The sequence below is a fragment of the Oncorhynchus gorbuscha genome, linkage group LG15, assembly GCF_021184085.1.
Source record: "Oncorhynchus gorbuscha isolate QuinsamMale2020 ecotype Even-year linkage group LG15, OgorEven_v1.0, whole genome shotgun sequence".
NCBI classification, from domain to species: domain Eukaryota; kingdom Metazoa; phylum Chordata; class Actinopteri; order Salmoniformes; family Salmonidae; genus Oncorhynchus; species Oncorhynchus gorbuscha.
In genome coordinates, this window is record NC_060187.1 from 71032728 (window position 1) to 71053651 (window position 20924).

At 42.1% G+C, this 20924-nt stretch overlaps 1 pseudogene; it reads right to left on the reverse strand.

The window, feature by feature from the left end:
* Positions 1-1556: 1556 nt before the first annotated feature.
* LOC123998342 lies at positions 1557-18406 on the reverse strand (annotated as a pseudogene).
* Between the last annotated feature and the right edge of the window lie 2518 nt (positions 18407-20924).

A 20924-nucleotide genomic window follows, 5' to 3' on the forward strand; every position in this document is an offset into this window, starting at 1 on the left:
ATATTAGTAGAATGACCCTGTTATATTCAGCCCTAAACCTCAGCTCACTAGGCTGAAGACAAGACTACATTCCAGTCTTTGACAGAGGAAAAAAAGTGCTTAACTTCAGACAAACACGCTATTTAATGCAGGTGGTTCTTAGATGGCCCATGTCTATCCCATAGAAATATAATTTCATGCTATACTGGACGAAAATATAAACGCAACATGTAAAGTGTTGGTCCCACGTTTCATGAGCTGAAATAAACGATCCCAGATATTTTCCACATGCAAAAAGAAGCTTATTTCTCTCAAATGTGCTCAAATGTGTTTACATCCCTGTTAGTGAGAATTTCTCCTTTGCCAAGATAATCCATCCACCTGACAGTTGTGGCATATCAATAAGCTGATTAAACAGCATGATCCTTACACAGTTGGACCTTTTGCTGGGGACAATAAAAAGCCACTTTAAAATGTGCAGTTTTGTCTCACAACACAATGTCACAGATGTCAAGTTTTGAGGGAGTATGCAATTGGTATGCTCACTGCAGGAATGTCCACCACAGCTGTTGCCAGAGAATGTAATGTCCATTTATCTACCATAAACCGCATCCAACGTCATTTTATAGAATTTGGCAGTAGGTCCAATGAGCCTCACAACCGCAGGCCACGTGTAACCACGCTAGTCCAGGACCTCCACATCCGGCCTCTTCACTTGCGGGATCGTCTGAGGCAATGCTGAGGAGAATTTCTGTCTGTAATAAAGCCCTTTTGTGGGGAAAAACTCATTCTGATTGGCTGGGCCTGGCTCCCCAGTGGGTGGGCCTGGCTCCCAAGTGGTGACCCCATACCCTCCCAGGCTCACCCATGGCTGTGTCCTTGCCCAGTCATATGTCATATGAAGTACATAGATTAGGACCTAATTTATTTATTTATTGCCTTATATGAACTGTAACTCGGTAAAATATTTGAAATGGTTGCATGTTGCGTTTATATTTTTGTTCAGTATAGTTCTGTGGTCTATACATCCAATGGTATTATAAAGTACAAAGCTTGTTAAACCAAGCACTTAAAAAATCCAGATTTCATGCCATTGAAATGTGTCATCCTTGCTGGATACTAGCAAGTAGGACTGAATGACATGCCTGGTTTGCAACAGGCTGCTGTATGTGTAACTTGTTCAGTCATACCAATGGTTCAAATGTCTTCATGTCTTTAATAATTTCACCATAGAAAATACTACTTATAAAATACGAACACATATCACACATATGAACAGTTAAAATAATAATTGTTCACACCAATACTTGGTTCACACTAACACCAACCTGTACTCAACATAATAAACACTTCAAACAGCCTACCCAACCGCTCGGTGGCCTCTGCATGGTCCTAAAGCACACAGTTGCCTCATTTTGTATCACATTCCAATGACAAAACCGGCAGGGGACAAAAATGCAATTTCAGAATGTGGGGGGGCATGTCACCCCATCCCCAGTGAAAGTTGCTCCCCTGTTATTGTTTCAAATTGTTCACATTAAAAATGCTCACAGTATTACAACATGTTTGACAATTGTTTCTGTGCAAACCCATACATTTGACTGTAAAAAGAGTAGGCCTACATTGTGTGTTTGTTTGTGAATATGCACAGCACATTGGTGCATAGCCATTGGGCTGTATCCTAAGTCCAGTTGATATGGATTCTATAACAGCAGTGCAACACTACAGTACTTTCTATTTAGAAGAGCACAGATACTTTCACGCGTTCAGGAGGTGCACAGATACTTTCACACGTTCAGGAGGTGCACAGATACTTTCACGCGTTCAGGAGGTGCACAGATACTTTCACGCGTTCAGGAGGTGAAACGTTCTGGGAATGTTGCAGAAAGAAATGCTTCCTATAGAGCTTTCTATGACATGATTTCCAATTCCATTAGACAGAAAATAGTGTATGTTCTACAAAATATATATGTATCTGAACATTCTGTTACATTACACCCTACTGAGTACGATCCTGGTTAGAAGTCACTGATGGTGGATTGACAACAAAGCCCATAGGTATAGATATGGCCTTGGTCCTGGTCATAGAGATTTGTTCGTTATATGTGAAATTATCAGTATGTTTGCAAACATACAGCTATTGCTACAAGTTGTTCTTGGTCATTTGACACCAGTCAGACTGTATTCAGTCATAACCGAGTCAGACGAAGGTCTACCTTGTACATCCAGGCACTCAACATATCTCACAACTCATTGAGTTGAATATCTACAGTAAACCAATGGGATACAACATACTTCACCATAATGACATTTAAGGGAAAAAATATCTTAAACATTTTGTGGTGCTTTAAATAAAGAGGGTTGACACACTGTGTCTCAAAAATCTGCGACTGAAAGCTAAACATTAAAGGTCCAAAACAGCCATTTTTATCTCAATATCAAATAATTGATGGGTTACAATTAAGTGCCTTACTGTGATTTGTTTTCATTTAAAATGGTCAAAAATAAATGAAAATAGCTACTTAGCAAAGAGCAATTTCTCAGGCAAGAATTTTGCTAGGACTGTCTTGGAGTGATCTGAGTGGGGAGGCGAAAACAGAAAACTAAGCTGTTATATGCAGAGGTTTGGATCTCTCTTTCTTATTGGTCTATTAACTCATTTACCACGCTCCATCCCACCAAACAGCTCTTACACTAAAAGGGGATTATAATCATTTTCCCAATATCACAGTATTATTCCAACCTCATAGCCTAGAAATATGTATAAAACTCAGGAAATCACGTTTTTTACTGCACTGGGCCTTTAAACAATGCAATAAACCATTGACAAGAGTATTTGTTCGTTCTTCACTTCTGAAATATTTTGGACGTAGTTCTAAGCCCTGCTCAGAACCACAGCTACAAAATACAAAAGTTATTATCACCCAGTAAATGTTAGTAGTCAAAGGACGACTAGGCCTAATACTAGGTACAAATCTGGCGGTCTGTCCACCAGCAGCACAGTGGCAGAGCCAGCCTGCCCCGGGGGAGAAAGAGGGCCTTTGGTTTGTGGTGCGGCATGAACCACTGTACCAGGAGAGTGAGGAAATGTTCTGTTAAGACAGCCATGATACGTAAGGTAGGCTGTCGATCCTATAACTAGCAGCTCTGCCTTGTGTCACTCTGTCTGTCAACCAATACGTCGGTCTTTACGCTGACACAGTGCTGACAGTGCGCTCTCTCTTCCCACTGGCCAGGTTCCTCTTCTTACAGTAGGTGTAGAGGGTCGTCAAAGGGATACAGCAGACAGAGGAGGCTAGGAGCAGGCCGATGAAGGCTTGGGCGTAGGGAGGATACTCCGTCACCACAGACTTCCCCTGGAGGAGGGGAAGACAACAGGACAGGCAGAGATCAACATTGTATCTGGGTGCATGAATAAAACCCAAAACATCACATTCTGTTGCAGTACTTTTCTTTCATTCATGTATGACTGGTACAATCAAATCCCCCTTTGGGGATTAATAAAGTAATACCTTATCTTACCAGTTTTTTGGGCCGAGTGCTTGTTAGTGTAATGACAGGGTTATTGATAAGATATTGGAGACAAAAAGAGAGGCCTTACCAGTTCTTTGTTCCAGGCCTGGTATGTGGGCGTTCCTCCCTGGATGTAGTTGACAATGTAGAAGATGAATAGGGCAATGAGGAGGATGGGACTGACTCCTGCCAACATGATCTTCCAGTACCAATTAAGACGATGACCTAACATGTCTTCTACATCCTTCTCAAACCTGGAGAGGGAAAGGTTGTAGGAGCATTGACATGAGGACTGTGTCGATTAAGGCAGCCCCCCGCACCGCTCTGATTCAGAGGGGTTGGGTTGAATGCAGAAGACACATGCATTCAGTTGTGCATCTCACTAGGTATCCCCTTTCCCTTCCCTTAAATACTTTCATATATTTTGTACGGGCAAAAGACAACCTTGGTATTTTAGTTTAAAAATTAATTCAACATTCAAAAGAAATTGCTTATATGCTTCATAAGCCATTTTGCTTTTAATAAACAGTACAAGCCCAACTTAAAAAACTACAGGACAACCAAGTCAAAAGCCTGAGAGAAAAGTGAAAGGAATGTGAGGTATTTGTGGAGGATTATGCTAAGTGTTGTTTGGCATTGCTGGTCACAATACAGCTTTTATGAGGTACTTTAAAGATTTAACTCTACTGGCTGCTAACACAACTACAGTAGGGCTACACATTCTTCAGTAGAAACTTCAAATAAATTCAGCTCAACTATTGTTTCTTGGAGATGAGGTACAATACGACAAAATGTGCTTGTTCTTTTTATTTCACACAGCAAATGTGATGATGCTTAGAAAGTTTCTGAAATGAGTCATTCTTCATTGTCAATATTGTGCACACACACACACACACACACACACACACACACACACACACACACACACACACACACACACACACACACACACACACACACACACACACACACACACACACACACACACACACACACACACACACACACACACACACACACACACACACACACACACACACACACACACACACACCTTTTGATGCCATATATGTAGCAGACGGTGATAACTTCAATGAGGACGATGAAGAGCAGAGAGAAGGTGGCTCCATAGTCGTTGAACATGGTGAACCAGTAGTTCCCAGAACGGGTGGTGAAGCCCAGACCAAGCAGCAGGCAGAATAGACACACCAGACCTACAGGATATGACAACACACATGTTAGTCACACACACACCAGACCTACAGGATATGGCAACACACCTGTTAGTCACACACACCAGACCTACAGGATATGACAACACACATGTTAGTCACACACACCAGACCTACAGGATATGACAACACACCTGTTAGTCACACACACCAGACCTACAGGATATGACAACACACCTGTTAGTCACACCCAACAGACGTACAGGATATGACAACACACCTGTTAGTCACACCCACCAGACGTACAGGATATGACAACACACCTGTTAGTCACACACACCAGACCTACAGGATTGGCCCACTCAGCCTAGTCTACCAAGCTTATCTCTGTCCTGGAAACCCAATGGTTGTACCAGCTTCCCCCGATGTTAGGACAGCAGAGTCCCTGCCCGTCTTCTGAAAACCTATCTCATCAAATAATATCTTAAATAAGGTAATAAATAAGACATTAAAAACTTGTATTGTACTTGTATTTTCCTACTAGCACTGACTTTGCTGAAAACGTCTTTATTAAGAAAACATTTATTTACTACGACTGTGATATGTAGCTGTCTCACCCAGCCACACACACACACACACACACACACACACACACACACACACACACACACACACACACACACACACACACACACACACACACACACACACACACACACACACACACACACACACACACACACACACACACACACACACACACACACACACACACACACACACTAACTCCTAACTCAAGCAGCAGGCAGAACAGACACACCAACCTAAAGGTCAAGGGTCAACCCTAACCCTCATGTTCATACCTTAGCTCAATTCTTACCCTCAACCACAACCCTAACCCTAGCTTCACGACCACACCGTAGGTCAACCCTACCCCCCTTCCACTCTTCCCCTCATCACCCCTTCTCTCTCACCATTGAGTGTTTTGGTGCTCATGTAGTGGCTGATGAACTTCAAGTCACTGAGGGGGGGTGATGACGGCGATGACGTTGCCCAGCATACTGCCCATGCCCAGCAGCAGCAGCATGATGAAGTAGAGCACAGACCACAGCTGAGACACGGGCATGTTCTTAATGGCCTCACTGTACACTATGAAGGCCAGGCCTGTACCCTCAACAGCCTGGGAGGGGGGAGGGAGGGAGAGAGAGAGAGAGAGAGAGCATAGTGCAAAAGGGGCTAAAATCAGTATTTCATTTTTTGCTTTCTTCCATTGGAAACTTAAGTGGGATAGTTTATTAAAGACAAAATGGAAAATCCAGGAGACAATTGAAAATTAAATATTAACATTAATTGTAACTGCAACAACCAATGATACTTGCCACATTTCACTACCACCACCACAGAGTCAAATAAAGTTGTACAGGTGACATTGAACTATTACTAAAAGATGAACGATTTATAGAATGGTGAGTATAGTTTTTATTGACTCACAGTAAAATGAATACATTTTGTTGCTACATGATAACATATTGTCAGGAAACCAGAAGTATTTTGTTAGATTATGGGCTCGATTCAATCCATATTGAGGAAGTTCTGTGCTATAGTGCAAACATTTTAAGGTAAGATCGGATTGAGCCGATTTATGCAGCAGTCACCGTGAACGCGGGAACACTGCCTTTAAATATCAATCTCGCTATATCGCAGAACTTCTGTGATTCAGATTGAATCGAGCACTACGAGAAGTAGTAAATGAAGTCTTATCAGTATTTTGCACAAGTTTTCCTTTTGAGTTTATTAGTTCATTTGAGTTGTGTTTTAACATGACCTACCGTGTCTAGTTCAGCCTCTAGGTCACAGGACTCCAGCCTACCTCCCAGACTGCCAAACTGTTCTGGGTGTGTTCTGTTCAGCTCAGCGATCCAGTGGTTGACATTCTCCAGACTGATGGTGTCCTCTGCTAGATCAAAGGTGTTCAGGAGCAGCAGTCGCACCCTGGGAGAAGAAGAGAAATGTCAGTGTCATGAAAAGGACAAGTGGTGTAGTGCGGTTTCTCTGAACTTTTTTTAGATGGGGGAGGGGAGGGGGCCAGGTAACTTCCTGCTATTCTATGCATTTTGCCATGAGGTTGAGAGAAGATTTAACAGTTTTATAGCTAATTTCCTGTCATTCTAAACATTTTGCCATGGCTTATGTCATTTATACATTTTTTGGTTGGGACCTCCCCGCCTAGTGGGGCTGCATGCTACGCCACTGGAAAGGACATTTCTGATCTGAATCATACAGTATATCTAGCACCCTATACAATTCCTCTCATTGCTGATCTAGATTCCAATGCTTTCCCCAGTCCAAGCACCTGTCATCTCTTCCATCTGTATGTCTGCAGAAAGTGCTACAGTCTACAGACGTTAAATTAATTGTATATGTTTGACCTAGAATTGTTTACATTTGTACTGGATGAGTGCTGCTGGCTGGTGTTACCTACTTCTCTGAGTTGAACGTTCAATGCCAAAGTCATTGAGATAACCAACCAGACCGCGACCCCACCCAGGGCCTCACCTCTCCAGACAGCTCTCGTAGTTGAAGGTGGCCTTAAAGCCATAGATGGAGAAGGTGACGATACTGGCGAAGATGGAGGTGCCGCAGTTGACCATGGACACGACGATGGCCTGCTTCTCAAAGTTGTTGTTGTACTGGTTGTAGCTGGCAAAGGCAATGAGGGATCCAAAGCCCAGGCCCAGAGAGAAGAAGATCTGAGTGGCCGCGTTGATCCACGTGGTGGGTTTAGCCAGCTGTTCCATCTGAGACAGCAAACACACACACATTAGTAATGGCACACACACATGTGTCAAGCAGGATTAAACATAACAGAACAATGTACATGAGCTACAATACCTTGGCTGTGAAAACATAGATCTATTGCATCGCGTCTATGCCGCTCTGTCTTTGCTCATCCATATATTTATATTTATATTTATATGTACTTATTCTTATTCCATCCCTTTACTTAGATTTGTGTGTATTAGGTAGTTGTTGGGGAATTGTTAGGTGACTTGTTAGATATTGCTGCACTGTCGGAACTACAATCACAAGCATTTCGCTACACTCACAATAACATCTGCTAACCATGTGTATGTGACCAATAAGATTTGATTCAATTTGATCAATAACATTGTTTCATTCATCTAATCATCCGTACCTTGGGCGTGAACATGTACTTTACACCGTTGATGGCTCCGTGAAGGGTGACCCCACGGATGAGGTAGATGATGAGGACCAGGTAGGGGAATGTGGCTGTGAAGTACACCACCTAGAGAGGGGAGAAACATCAGGGCGATTCAGGGTCAAAGTTCAACTATGCTGCACTGGCTGCCTGTTTGCCAACACAAATTTGGCCCACTTTTCCCGTGGTTTTATAATGTTGCTCACTGAATTTACTGTGAAGTTGTAGGTGGAAGTGAACTTGTTTGTGTATGTCTTTCCATCAATTGATAACGATGCTATTACTTTTCTATTATTTCTCTCTGTATTGTTGGGAAGGGCCATATGAAACCATTTCACTGTTGATCTACACCTGTTGTTTATGAAGCATGTGATGATTAAAATGTGACCTCTTCGAGGTCATTTTAGATCAAAATCAAAAGCCCCTTGTCAGAACGAATCAGAACGACTCAGAACGATTCAGTTTTCACGGGACCTCTTGCGTGTTATAATAAAGATCATAGGCAGCTCGTGAGTTTCAAGTTTGGGGAAGCTTACAATTTATCCTACCGTTTCTACCTATCTGCATGACAGTTATTTTTCGTGGAACAGCTTCATTTAAATAATAACGTTTTAGTTTCTCAAAATTACTCTCACGTGGTTAAACAGAAAAATCTTAATTAAAATCTGAATTAATGCAAGAGCACCAGCCTTTGCCACATGGACACATAGATACACTGTGATCCATTGGCAGCTAAAGAAATTAGAACATGGAACTCAGCGTTAGACTATAGGCCAATGCAGCAGTAGGCATATAACTTCCATCGTCAACTAAGTAAAATAGGCCTAAAACAAATTAAAACAGTAGAAAATATCCTTGTGAAAATTCAGTTTTTTCAAACGAATTAGCCTTTCTACTCTGCCTGTCTGCCTCCCTTTCTATCTGTCTTGACTTGAGCTATCGCTAGTGAAGTGCACCATTGTTTAAATGTAGCATGTCGGCGTGCTCAGACGTGTGCGCTCCCTCTACGTTATGACAGAGAAACCATACACATGCTCATTTCCCACATGGAGCACTCCAAACGAAAAACATTGAAAAAAATGGACAAAACTCCTAAATAGACCACACCCTGTTTCTCACAAGTGTAGCAGGTTGTGAACTCTGCAAACAACGTTTCCACTCCAAGAATGAGAACGGTAAATTACTGTAATACATGAATTAACAGAAATGTATGTAACCAAATGACGGGGATTAACGGTAACTTTATTAGGCCTACTGGTTACATACTGTATACAATGGGGAATTGATCAAAATAAGCAATCAAAGGGAAAACAAATCACACAATAAACAATGAATGTGAAGAATTGTTTTAAGACATTGGAGCACTTTTTTGAGAGCTGAGTGCATGCATTCTGGAGAGAGACGCAGATGTCCATATTTTCGCCACTCACCCATCCCCTTATTCTTGTCTCAGCATTTTAAATGATACTCAAGACACATTATCTTCACACATTTGTAGATGCTTTTCACTGGCATCCGCAACTCAATAATCAGATGGGCCTATTGCCACGCGCTGACAAATTTGCTGGCTTCCCAAATAGGGCCAATCTGAAACAATCCACAGCTAGTAAAAAATGAAGACACTTAATGATCCTCTGTGGCTAAGTCAAGCTCTCTGGTAAATTATTTTTAATTATTTTATTTAGACAGGAGTAATTATATAATTTTGGCAAAACATCAATGAACTTTCGGAGAAGCCAGCATCGAACAGTTTCCTTTCTAATTCACAAGTGGCTGAAACCAGAGATTTGTATATAATGACGAGATTCTCATCTCTGCACTAACAATGTGAGTCGTGGTCCCAAAGGCGGGAATGTAGGCGACAAGCTTATATCTGCATATTATGCCCATAGAAAGACATTGGGTTTATTCAGGATAGATTTGGACGTGAGTGAGCCCTCTGGATAAGAGCGTCTGCTAAATGACTCAAATGTAAAAATGTAAACGTAAACAATGCAGCAGATGTATCTGATGGTGTCTGGACAGAAAAGGTAAGTCATGCCTCCTTTTGTCCAGAGAGCATCAGATAAATGGTCTACACATACGGAGACATGGTTGTTTCACTGCTGTTTCACTCGATCAAACCTGAGATTGATGCCTCTTTGTGTCCGTGCGTGTCTCGGATAAATCATTTATTAAAACTTCAATATTTTATTTGGACTGGCAAGGAGGTACAGCAGGGCAGGCCAGGCCCCCTAGGGCCTGCCCATAACACCGGTTCTGCCATGAGTCCACTGTGAACAGCAGACCAGAAAACAGTTCTCTGTCTGTGTTGACACGGTATCCTTTACTTTAACCCTGGCTTGTCTCCTCAGAGACTCCTACTCCAGATAGTTTTGTAATGAAGTAGGCCAAGGTTTTCAAAACTTTCCTATGATGCCCCCTCACTCTCTCAGCAGATGTTTTCCTCAGTTCAGTAAAGATCCATTGGATCTGCTTCTCCTTTCCCTGCTCCATAATTCTGAGTTGGCAAACTGCAGCCACAAACGTTGACTGTTTTATTCGCCAGGCCTTGATGGACAACTTTCTGACCATATAGAATATTGAACTGTTTGTACCTTGTCTCGCCATTACGAAGAACTTTCTTGACCCTTTCCTTTGTTATCGAGGTCACCTCTCAGCTGAATGTTTTCCTCTGCTCAGTAAAAATACAGGTAACTGCCAAAATAAAGAAAACACTTGACTAAATGAGGGATACAAAGTATAATGAAAGCAGGTGCTTTCACACAGGTGTGGTTCCTGAGTTAATTAAGCAATTAGCATCCCATCATGCTTAGGGTCATGTATAAAAATACTGGGCAGGTCATTATTTTTGTCACCATGGCTATGCCCCCATCCACAGGGCATAAGGCGTCACTGAATGAGCATGAAACGATGTAAACCATATGCCAAGGCCATCTCATTCACCAGATCTCAACCCAATTGAACACTTATGGGAGATTCTGGAGTGGTGCCTGCAACAGCGTTTTCACCACAATCAACAAAACAACAAATGGAATTTCTCGTGGAAGAATGGTGCTGCATGCCTCCGACAAAGTTCCAGACACTTATAGAATCTATTCCAAGGTGCATTGAAGCTGTTCTGGCTCGTGGTGGCCCAATAACCTATGAAGACACTTTATGTTGGTGTTTCCTTTCTTTTGGCAGTTACATGTATGACATAGGAGACGATAGTGACCTATGTCCACTAGATCTGCAGCTAGTATGACATAAGGGTGCTATAACTGTCTTGACCCTGTCCATCGTTCCCAAGCTGATCTCTGACCTCTCACCTTCCCGGTGGACTTGACCCCCTTGACGATGAACAGGTAGACAATAATCCAGGCCAGCAGGAGGCAGAGCGCCTGTCCCATGTGAATCCCTCCGTTCTCCTCGATGGACCCGGAGATGTCCAGGGTCTCTCTGTAGAAGAAGTACTGGGTGGGCGTGGCCCGCTCACACTCCTCTACAGGGCCGGACAGGTTGCTGTTAACCGGGCACTCTGCCCATGGCAGGATCGACTGGAGCAGAGTGGGAGGAAACAGCACAGGTCAGGTCAGGCACAGGACATTATAGATAGCACTAGAGCAATGAACTGCGTCTTCTAAGATTCCAAACAAAACAGTCTGCAAAGGACCAATAGTGTGTCCTCAAAGCTGAGTGATGGCTTTTGTTCTGTTGGTTCTGGATACATCTGGCAATAAGATTGTAACAAGTTATTGAAGATTGTCTACATTTTATGATCGCATCATACATCTGAATGTAGGTCAAATAAAGATAATTTTGCCATTGTGAGACTGGAACTAACCTGGAATGAATGAAAGAGGTACCAGAAACTCCATGCATTGATGACATTGTAATAGAGGCATAGGTACATGGAGGTCACAACACTGGCCAGACCTGGAACCAGCAGAGAGAAGAACAGATACATTTCAACTATAAGCAGATAATAACTACTTTTTCAAAGTAACTTTAGTTAAGTAAACTATATTTTTCTCCCAGTGTGAAGTAATTGGTAGCTTAAACTATATACTATATTTTTAGAGTAGTTTCCCCAACACTGTACATTTGACACAAAAGTATTGGCCTAAATGTAACAAAACCATATATTTAAATATGTGTAATGTGATAAATTATAGGCAAGTTTATGTACTTTATTTAATGGCAATGTGCACCCATACATGTGTTGCACTCTATGTGCAGTGTTAATAATAATTATATATACAGTACCATATATACAGTACCAGTCAAAAGTTTGGACACATCTACTCATTCAAGGGTTATTTTGACTATTATCTACTTTGTAGAATAATAGTGAAGACATCAATACTAGGAAATAACACATTTAGAATCACGTAGTAACCAAAAACGTGTTAAACAAAATGTTAATGTCTTCACTATTCCTCTACAATGTAGAAAATAGTAATACAAATTTTAAAAACTTGATGCAAATTAATGACTTAAAAATCATACAATGTGATTATCTGGATTTTGTTTTAGATTCAGTCAATCACAGTTGAAGTGTACCCATGATTAAAAAAACTAGAGACCTCTACATGCTTTGTAAGTAGGAAACCCTGCAAAATTGGCAGTGTATCAAATACTTGTTCTCCCCGCTGTATATATATTTCAGTACTCACCCACTCCCCCCAGATAGGGGCTAATAGCTCTCCATGCTCCAATGCTGCCCAGACGCATCTTCTGGCCAATGGCTAACTCCATGTAGAACAGGGGTACCCCCAACAGGACCAGCATGAGCATGTATGGGATCAGGAACCCACCTGAGGACAGAAAAAGGACACACATACAGTATATTTTACCATTCAAAACACCTGCAGTAGCAGAGACAAAAACACACACATCATCTATAAGGTGATGCACTGAGCTTCAGATTCACATGACACCCAGATTTTTAAATTATTATATATTTTTTTTAGTTTAAATTTCACCTTTATTTAGGCTAGTTGAGAACAAGTTCTCATTTACAACTGCGACCTGGCCAAGATAAAGCAAAGCAGTGCAACATAAACAACAACACAGTTACACATTGCATAAACAAGCATACAGTACAATAACACAATTGAAAAAAGAAAGTCTATATACAGGGTGTGCAAATGGCGTGATGAGGTAAGGCAAAAATAGGCCATTGTAGCAGAGTAATTACAATTTAGCAAATTAACACTGGAGTGATAGATGAACAGATGATGATGTGCAAGTAGAAATACTTGTGTTCAAAAGAGCAGAAAAGTAAATAAAAACAATATGGGGATGAGGTAGGTAGATTGGCTTGGCTATGTACAGCTGCAGCGATCAGCTCAGATAGCTGATGTTTAAAGTTAGAGAGGGAAATATAAGTCTCCAGCTTCAGCGATTTTTGCAATTGTTCCCGTCATTTGTAGCAGAGAACTGGAAGGAAAGGCGGCCAAAGTAGGTGTTGGCTTTGGGGATGACCAGTGATATTTACCTGCTGGAGTGCGTGCTACTAGTGGGTGTTGTTATCGTGACCAGTGAGCTGAGATAAGGCGGAGCTTTACCGAGCATAGACTTATAGATGACCTGTAGCCAGTGGGTCTGGCAATGAATATGTAGCGAGGGCCAGCCGACTAGAGCATAAAGGTCACAGTGGTGGGTGGTATAAGGGGCTTTGGTGACAAAACGGATGGCACTGTGATAGACTACATCCAGTTTGCTGAGTAAAGTGTCGGAAGCTATCTTGTAAATGACATCGCCGATGTCGAGGATCGGTCAGTTTTTACGAGGGTATGTTTTGGCGGGGTGAATGAAGGAGGCTTTGTTGTGAAATAGGAAGCCGATTCTAGATTTCATTTTGGATTGGAGATGTTTAATATGAGTCTGGAAGGAGAGTTTACAGTCTAGCCCAGAGGTGGGCAAACTTTTTGACTCGCGGGCCACAATGGGTTCTAAAATTTGACAGAGGGGCCGGGCCAGGAGCATTTGGAGGGAGTGTTTGGGCCGGATATACTAAAGCATTAAATGTAGTGTGTGCAAACCTCATAGCACAGTAAGAACACTACAACCCAATTTATTAACTGTCTTTCAAATGTGAAAAATAGCCCTTATCAGTTAATAAATTTGTCTCAAGGAATATACAAGATATGGCATTTACATACTATTTCGCAGATACTGGGAGGAGGAAATGTAAATAGATTAAAATAACATACGCACTGTGATTTATCAAGATTGCGTCTGTTTTTAATAAGTTTCAATCGAAGGTGCAAAGTTAAAGAAATCAACATTTATTGAAAAATGGAATCACTTTCAACATTCAAAACATATTATTACACAACGAAATACTCAAGCTCAATAATATCTACTTGTGTTAAACTCCGCAAAATCATGGATGGATTGTCCTGACCGCGCGCTCTACAAACTCGCCACGGACGCCCTCGCCTTCACGCGCAAACAGTACACGTGTATCGTTGCCAAGCACACAGACATAGGCTGTATTAAATATCCTACCTGCAGCTGAAAATTTAAATTTAAATTAAGAGCGATGTGCGGCGTGTTAATTAAGCTACTGTACCGCTGCTGTGCTTAAGGGCTTAATGGTGACGTGAAACGAAGTGAAAATTAAAGTGAAATAAAGAGAAATACGCGCCACTCCAACAACGGTCAATGTGTTTTGAGTGCGCCATCTATTGGGGAAACGTGGGCATTGCAGGGAAAGGGGAAAAAAGGAGGTTTTTACTATAAAAACCCCCTTGGACAAGTTAAAAAGCCTAACGGGCCGTATGTGGCCCGCGGGCCGTAGTTTGTACATGTCTAGCCAGACACCTAGGCATTTGTAGTTGTCCACATATTCTAAGTCAGAACCGCCCAGAGTAGTGATGCTAGTCTTGCGGGTGGGTGCGCGCAGCGAACGGTTGAAAAGCATGCATTTAGTTTTACTCGAGTTTAAGAGCAGTTGGAGGCCACGGAAGGAGTGTTGTATGGCATTGAAGCTCGTTTGAAGGTTTGCTAACACAGTGTCCAAAGAAGGGACAGATGTATATAGAATGGTGTAGTCTGCGTAGAGGTGGATCAGGGAATCACCTGCAGCAAGAGCGACATCGTTGATATATACAGAGAAAAGAGTCGGCCCAAGAATTGAACCCTTGAAAATGTGTTCTCATTCTTAATAGTTATACTTAATTTACATAATGAATGTGGTCTCGGTCCTTGTATTCTGTGAGAATGCTGTTCACTGACCACAGCTCAGCATTAAACACCATACAAGCTCATAACTAAGCTCAGACAGCTCAGACTGCGTGGCTGCGCATGACTCCAACACCATTAAGTTTGCTGACGACATGATGGTGAGACTGCCTATAGAGAGAAGGTCAGTGACCTGGCAGTGTGGTGCCAAGACAACAACCTCTCCCTCAATGTCAGCAAGACAAATGAGCTGATCGTGGACTACAGGAATCGCAGGGCTGAGCATCCATCCACATCGAAGGGTATCGGTATCTACATCACTAAGGAAATAACATGGTGCACACATAAATCAAATCAAATCAACGTTTATTTGTCACATGTGCCGAATACAACAGGTGTAAACCTTACAGTGAAATGCTTACTTACAGGCTCTAACCAATGTTGCCAAAAAAAGGATGTGTGTGTGTGTGTAGGTGAGTAAAGAAATGTGACAACAGTTGAAAGACATCTGAAAAAAGAGTAGCAAGGCTATATACAGACACCTGTTAGTCAGGCGTATTGAGGTAGTATGTACATGTAGGTATCGTTAAAGTGACTGTGCATATATGATGAACAGAGAGTAGCAGAAGCGTAAAAAGAGGGGTTGGCGGGTGGTGGGACACAATGCAGATAGCCAATGTGCGGGAGCACTGGTTGGTCGGGCCAATTTAGGTAGTATGTACATGAATGTATAGTTAAAGTGACTAAGCATATAAGATAAACAGAGAGTAGCAGCAGCATAAAAGAGGGGTTGGGGGGGCACACAATGCAAATAGTCCGGGTAGTCTGGGCCATACGCACTACCCTCTGAAGTGCCTTGCGGTAGGAGGCAGAGCAATTGCAGTACCAGGCAGTGATGCAACTGGTCAGGATGCTCTGATGTTGCAGGTTCCCTTTTGAGGATCTCAGGACCCATGCCAAATCTTTTTAATTTCCTGAGGGGGAATAGGCTTTGTCATGCCCTCTTCACAACTGTCTTGGTGTGTTTGGAGCAATCTAGTTTGTTGTTGATGTCAACACAAAGGAATTTGGATCGCTCAACCTGCTCCACTACAGCCCTGTCGATGAGAATGGGGACGTGCTCCTTTTCCTGTAGTCCACATTCATCTCCTTAGTCTTGGTTACATTGAGGGATAGGTTGTTATTCTGGCACCACCCGGCCAGGTCTCTGACCTCCTCCCTATAGACTGTCTCGTCGTTGTCGGTGATCAGGCCTACCACTGTTGTGTCGTCAGCAAACTTAATGATGGTGTTGGAGTCGTGCCTCAACCCCATCACATCACGACATTGCCTCTTCCCCCTCTTCCCCCTCTTCCCCCCTCTTCCCCCTTGACCACAAGGCCCTGCAGAGGGTAGTTTGTAAAGCCCAGTATATCACTGGGGACGAGCTTCCTGCCATCTACACCAGGTGGTGTCAGAAGTATGCCCTAAAAATTGTCCAAGACTCCAGCCACCCAAGTCACAGAATGTTCTCTCTTCTAACGCAGGGCAAGTGGTACCGATGCACCAAGTCTGGAACAACAGGACCCTGAACAGATTCTACCCCCAAGCCATACGACTACTAAATAGTGAACCAAATAGCTACCCAGACTATCTGCATTGACCTTCTTTTTACTAACTCTTCTGACCCATCACATACGCTGCTGCTACTCTTTATTTTCTATCCTATTACTTAGTAACTTTAGCCCTACCTATATGGACATATTTATCTCAATTACCTCGTACCCCTGCACATGGACTCGGTACCCGTACCCCGTGTATATAGCCAAGTTATCGTTACTCTTTGTGTATTTATTCCTTGTGTTATTACTCTTTGCATTGTTGTGAAGGGCCCATAAGCATTTCACCATACGTCTACAGTTGTTGTTGATTTGATACTCTATGAGGAAATAGCAAAAAACAATTTAATTGTCTGTTTGAGATACAAGTTTGGGTTTTTGGAGTGTATTTTATCCAATTTATGCTTTGGACATAAATACGAGTATAGGATTAGACAATAACATTATTTGGGTATGAGTTAAAACAATATTAAGTGTTTTGTTTTCACTGGACAGTTACATTAAGGCAATAACCCTACAATAAGAAATACAGAATAACTCTACTTGCATACCACACCTGTATTTACAGAATGGACATATAGGCCTTAAAGCAACAGAGGCATCAAGGAGTCTCCTGTATGTGAACATTTTCTATGAATCTATGAATGGAAGAACACATCATAACACCTGTTGTAAAACTTTGCAATCAGTAGAGACCATTAAAAGTGAAATGCAAAAGCAAATGTTAATCCATTGTTATTCTGTGATAAACAACGGGGCCTGTTAAGGGTTAAAAATGTGATCCGTATCAGTCTAAACTTAGAGTGGAAAGCTATTTTATGCGTGCGCTTTTGAAAGCTCCTTTATATATGCGCTTTGGTACATCCATACCCTCTGTTTTTTGAGAGGACTAACGGTGCTCAGTGACTTATGGGGAAGGAAAAGGAAAAATACGAATTGAACTAACAACTAAGTGAGATCATTTTTTAAACCATTGCACATTTCCTGCACCATTAACCTTTAGAGGAAGAAAACAAATGGCTGCACAGTAAACACATTCACTCACTAGAAATGTTTAACAATGTGACTGACTCTAACCAATATAGTAATTGTTCAGATTCCGTGTAAATGGATCATAAACTGACAACGTTTCACCCAGGGTAAAACAATAACTAACCCATTCTACAACCACACAACATCAGTGTGCCATTGCGCATGGATAAAGGTGAATAAATTGGACACTGACTGGCTATTCATATAGCCTACATTACCACTTTTAATCAGTAAACACTAATTGTATTCATTCATTTTACACAGTGTCCAATATTGCAGTTCTATATTTAATAAAAAAAATAACTGTTGGCCTAAATGTACAATAGATTATGGATTAAACCATAAATTAGGCTATGCGCTGCACCTAAACAATAAATAAATATTGCTTACCCCCGCCATGCATTTGACACAAGTATGGAAAACGCCACACATTTCCCAGTCCAACCGCGTATGATACACAGGCCAGGACAAATTGCATGGGATTGTCCCATTCTGCTCTTGCGGCGTCCTTCCCCATCGTTGCGTCCTGAGCACACAATCAAGCCAATTTTCAGGTCTGGTCGAGTCGGTGGCAGTGCGGTGCCGTTGAACAACCTTGACAGTCAGTAAGCCTGTCTTAAATACCGGGAGTAGGAATGGCACTCCTTTCTGGAGTAGAACCAATCCAATGACAGCGTCTGGGAAACAGGGAAAGTGTTTCAACAGGAGGCTGTATGAGTCAGACACATTTGCAATGGTTGAAGAAATAGCATGGAGTTTATAGAACGCTTGCCCATTCTACTGAGGTCCCCAAATTTGAGAGGGAGGGCCTAACGTGTTAAGTACTGTAGGCATAGGCTAGAGTTTAATGGAGTTTATGTAACCCAGGTGAATGTTTGATTTTCACAGCTCTTCTTAAAAACCCGAGCTTATAAACCTGTCATAGAGACAGTGGACCATCGCCAATTCCTTAGGGTAAGCTTCAGATAGCATGTGTTTGCTTTTGTACAATGGACTTCACAGTGCAAGATTCAGTGCTGGAAATAATGTATTTATTTTCCTTTTTACTGTTCATACAACTTTAAATATAGTACTGGAGTCCGATGTGCAAAAACAGCACAACCACAGTGTTGAGGTGTCAATGATTCAAATAGCTGTTTTCTATAAGTCAATCAGTAAGGCACATTCTTCAATCTAAAAAGGAACATATCCATTACAGTTTTATTGCATTTAAATTAAAAAGCAACACAGAGGAAAAAATTGTACACGTAAAAATGAGTGAATATACAGCATCACACACAATGACGATACAGTACAAATAAAAGGATGAAAGATGGAACCAAAATAAAGGAAAAGGAGACAATCAGAGAGAGTGAGAGGGGAAGCCCTCCAGGGGTATGTCCTCACTGACCTTGTGTCTATCTACAGATTTCCCTGAAACCCCCTCTGAAGAGCTATGGCCTAATGGCTTATGGCTAACGGCTTAATAACATACAGTCCTTTCACAAGAGGGACAAGTATAGTACACTCTGACATTAGCCTAGAGAGTCACATTGACTACTCAATCGCAATGGTGTTGATCTACTCCAACACCATCACCATCATCAAGTTTGCAAGTTTACTGATGACACGATGGTGGTATGCTTGATCACCGACGACGATGAGACGGCCTACATGGAGGAGGTCAGTGACCTGGCAGTGTGGCGCCGGGACAACAACCTCTTCCTCAACGTCAGTAAGACCAAGGAGCTGATGGTGGACTACAGGTGATGCGGGACGAGAGTGTCAAGTTCTTTGCGCTCCAAATCACACATACAGTCACAGTCATGAAGAAGGCGTTTCAGCACCTTTTTGTCACGGGCTCTCAAATCCTCAAAAAGTTCTACAGCTGCACCATTGATAGCATCTTGACTGGCTGCATCACTGCTTGGTATGACAACAGCACCGTCCTCGATCGTGGTGAGGACAGCGCAGTACATCTCTGGGGCCGAGCTCCCTGACATCCAGGACCTCTATGTCCGGCAGTGTGAAAGGAAGGCCCGGAAAATCATTAAAGACTCCAGCCACCCAAGTCATAAACCATTCTCTCTGCTTCCGCACTACAAGCGGTACCGCTGCATCAAGTCTGACACCAATAGGCTCCTAAAACACTTCTATCCCCAAGCCATAAGATTGGTAAATAGCTAAAAAAATGGCTACTAGGACGGTCTGAGTTGTCCCTTGTATTTATCTATGCACACTCACAGGACTCTACACACTCACACACAGACACTTCAACAAACACAACATGCACACACATTTATACTGACTCCACACACACAAACTCACATATAATCTTCATTTACGCTGCTGCTACTCTGTTTATCATACATCATGATGCCTAGTCACCTTAACCCTAAACATACAGTGCCTTCGGAAAGTATTCAGACCCCTTAACTTTTTCCACATTTTGTTAAATTACAGCCTTATTCTAAAATAGATCTCCCCCCCTCTCAGCAATCTACACACAATACCCCATAATGACAATGCGAAAACAGGTTTTTAGAAATGTTTGCACATTTATAATTATTTTATTTCAGAAATACCTTATTTACATAAGTAATCAGACCCTTTGCTATGAGACTCTAAATTGAGCCGAGGTGCATCCTGTTCCCATTGATCATCCTTGAGGCGTTTCTACAACTTGATTGGAGTTCTCCTGTGGTAAATTCAACTGTTAGGACATGATTTAGAAAGGCACACATCTGTTTATATAAGGTCCCACAGTTGTCAGTGCATGTCAGAGCTAATTGTCCATAGATCTCCGAGACAGGATTGTGTCGGGGCACAGATCTGGGAAAGGGTACCAAAACATGTCTGCAGCATTGAAGGTCCCCAAGATCACAGTGGCCTCCATCATTATTAAATGGAAGAAGTTTGGAACCACCAAGACTCTTCCTAGAGCTGGCCGCCTGGCTAAACTGAGCAATCGGGGGACAAGGGTATTGGTCAGGGAGGTGACCAAAAACCCGATGGTCACTCTGACAGAGCTGTAGAGTTCCTCTGTGGAGATGGGAGAACCTTCCAGAAGGAAGGCTATCTGTGTTTTTGTTCTACCTCATGTTATTTTTTAATACTACATTGATATTGATCACTGCATTGTTGGGTTTAAAGCTTGCAAAAATACATTTCACTGTACTTGTGCACGTGACATTCACTTGAAATTGAAACAAACAGCTTATGAACAAGTCTAACACAATTATCACTGTATGTTTCACA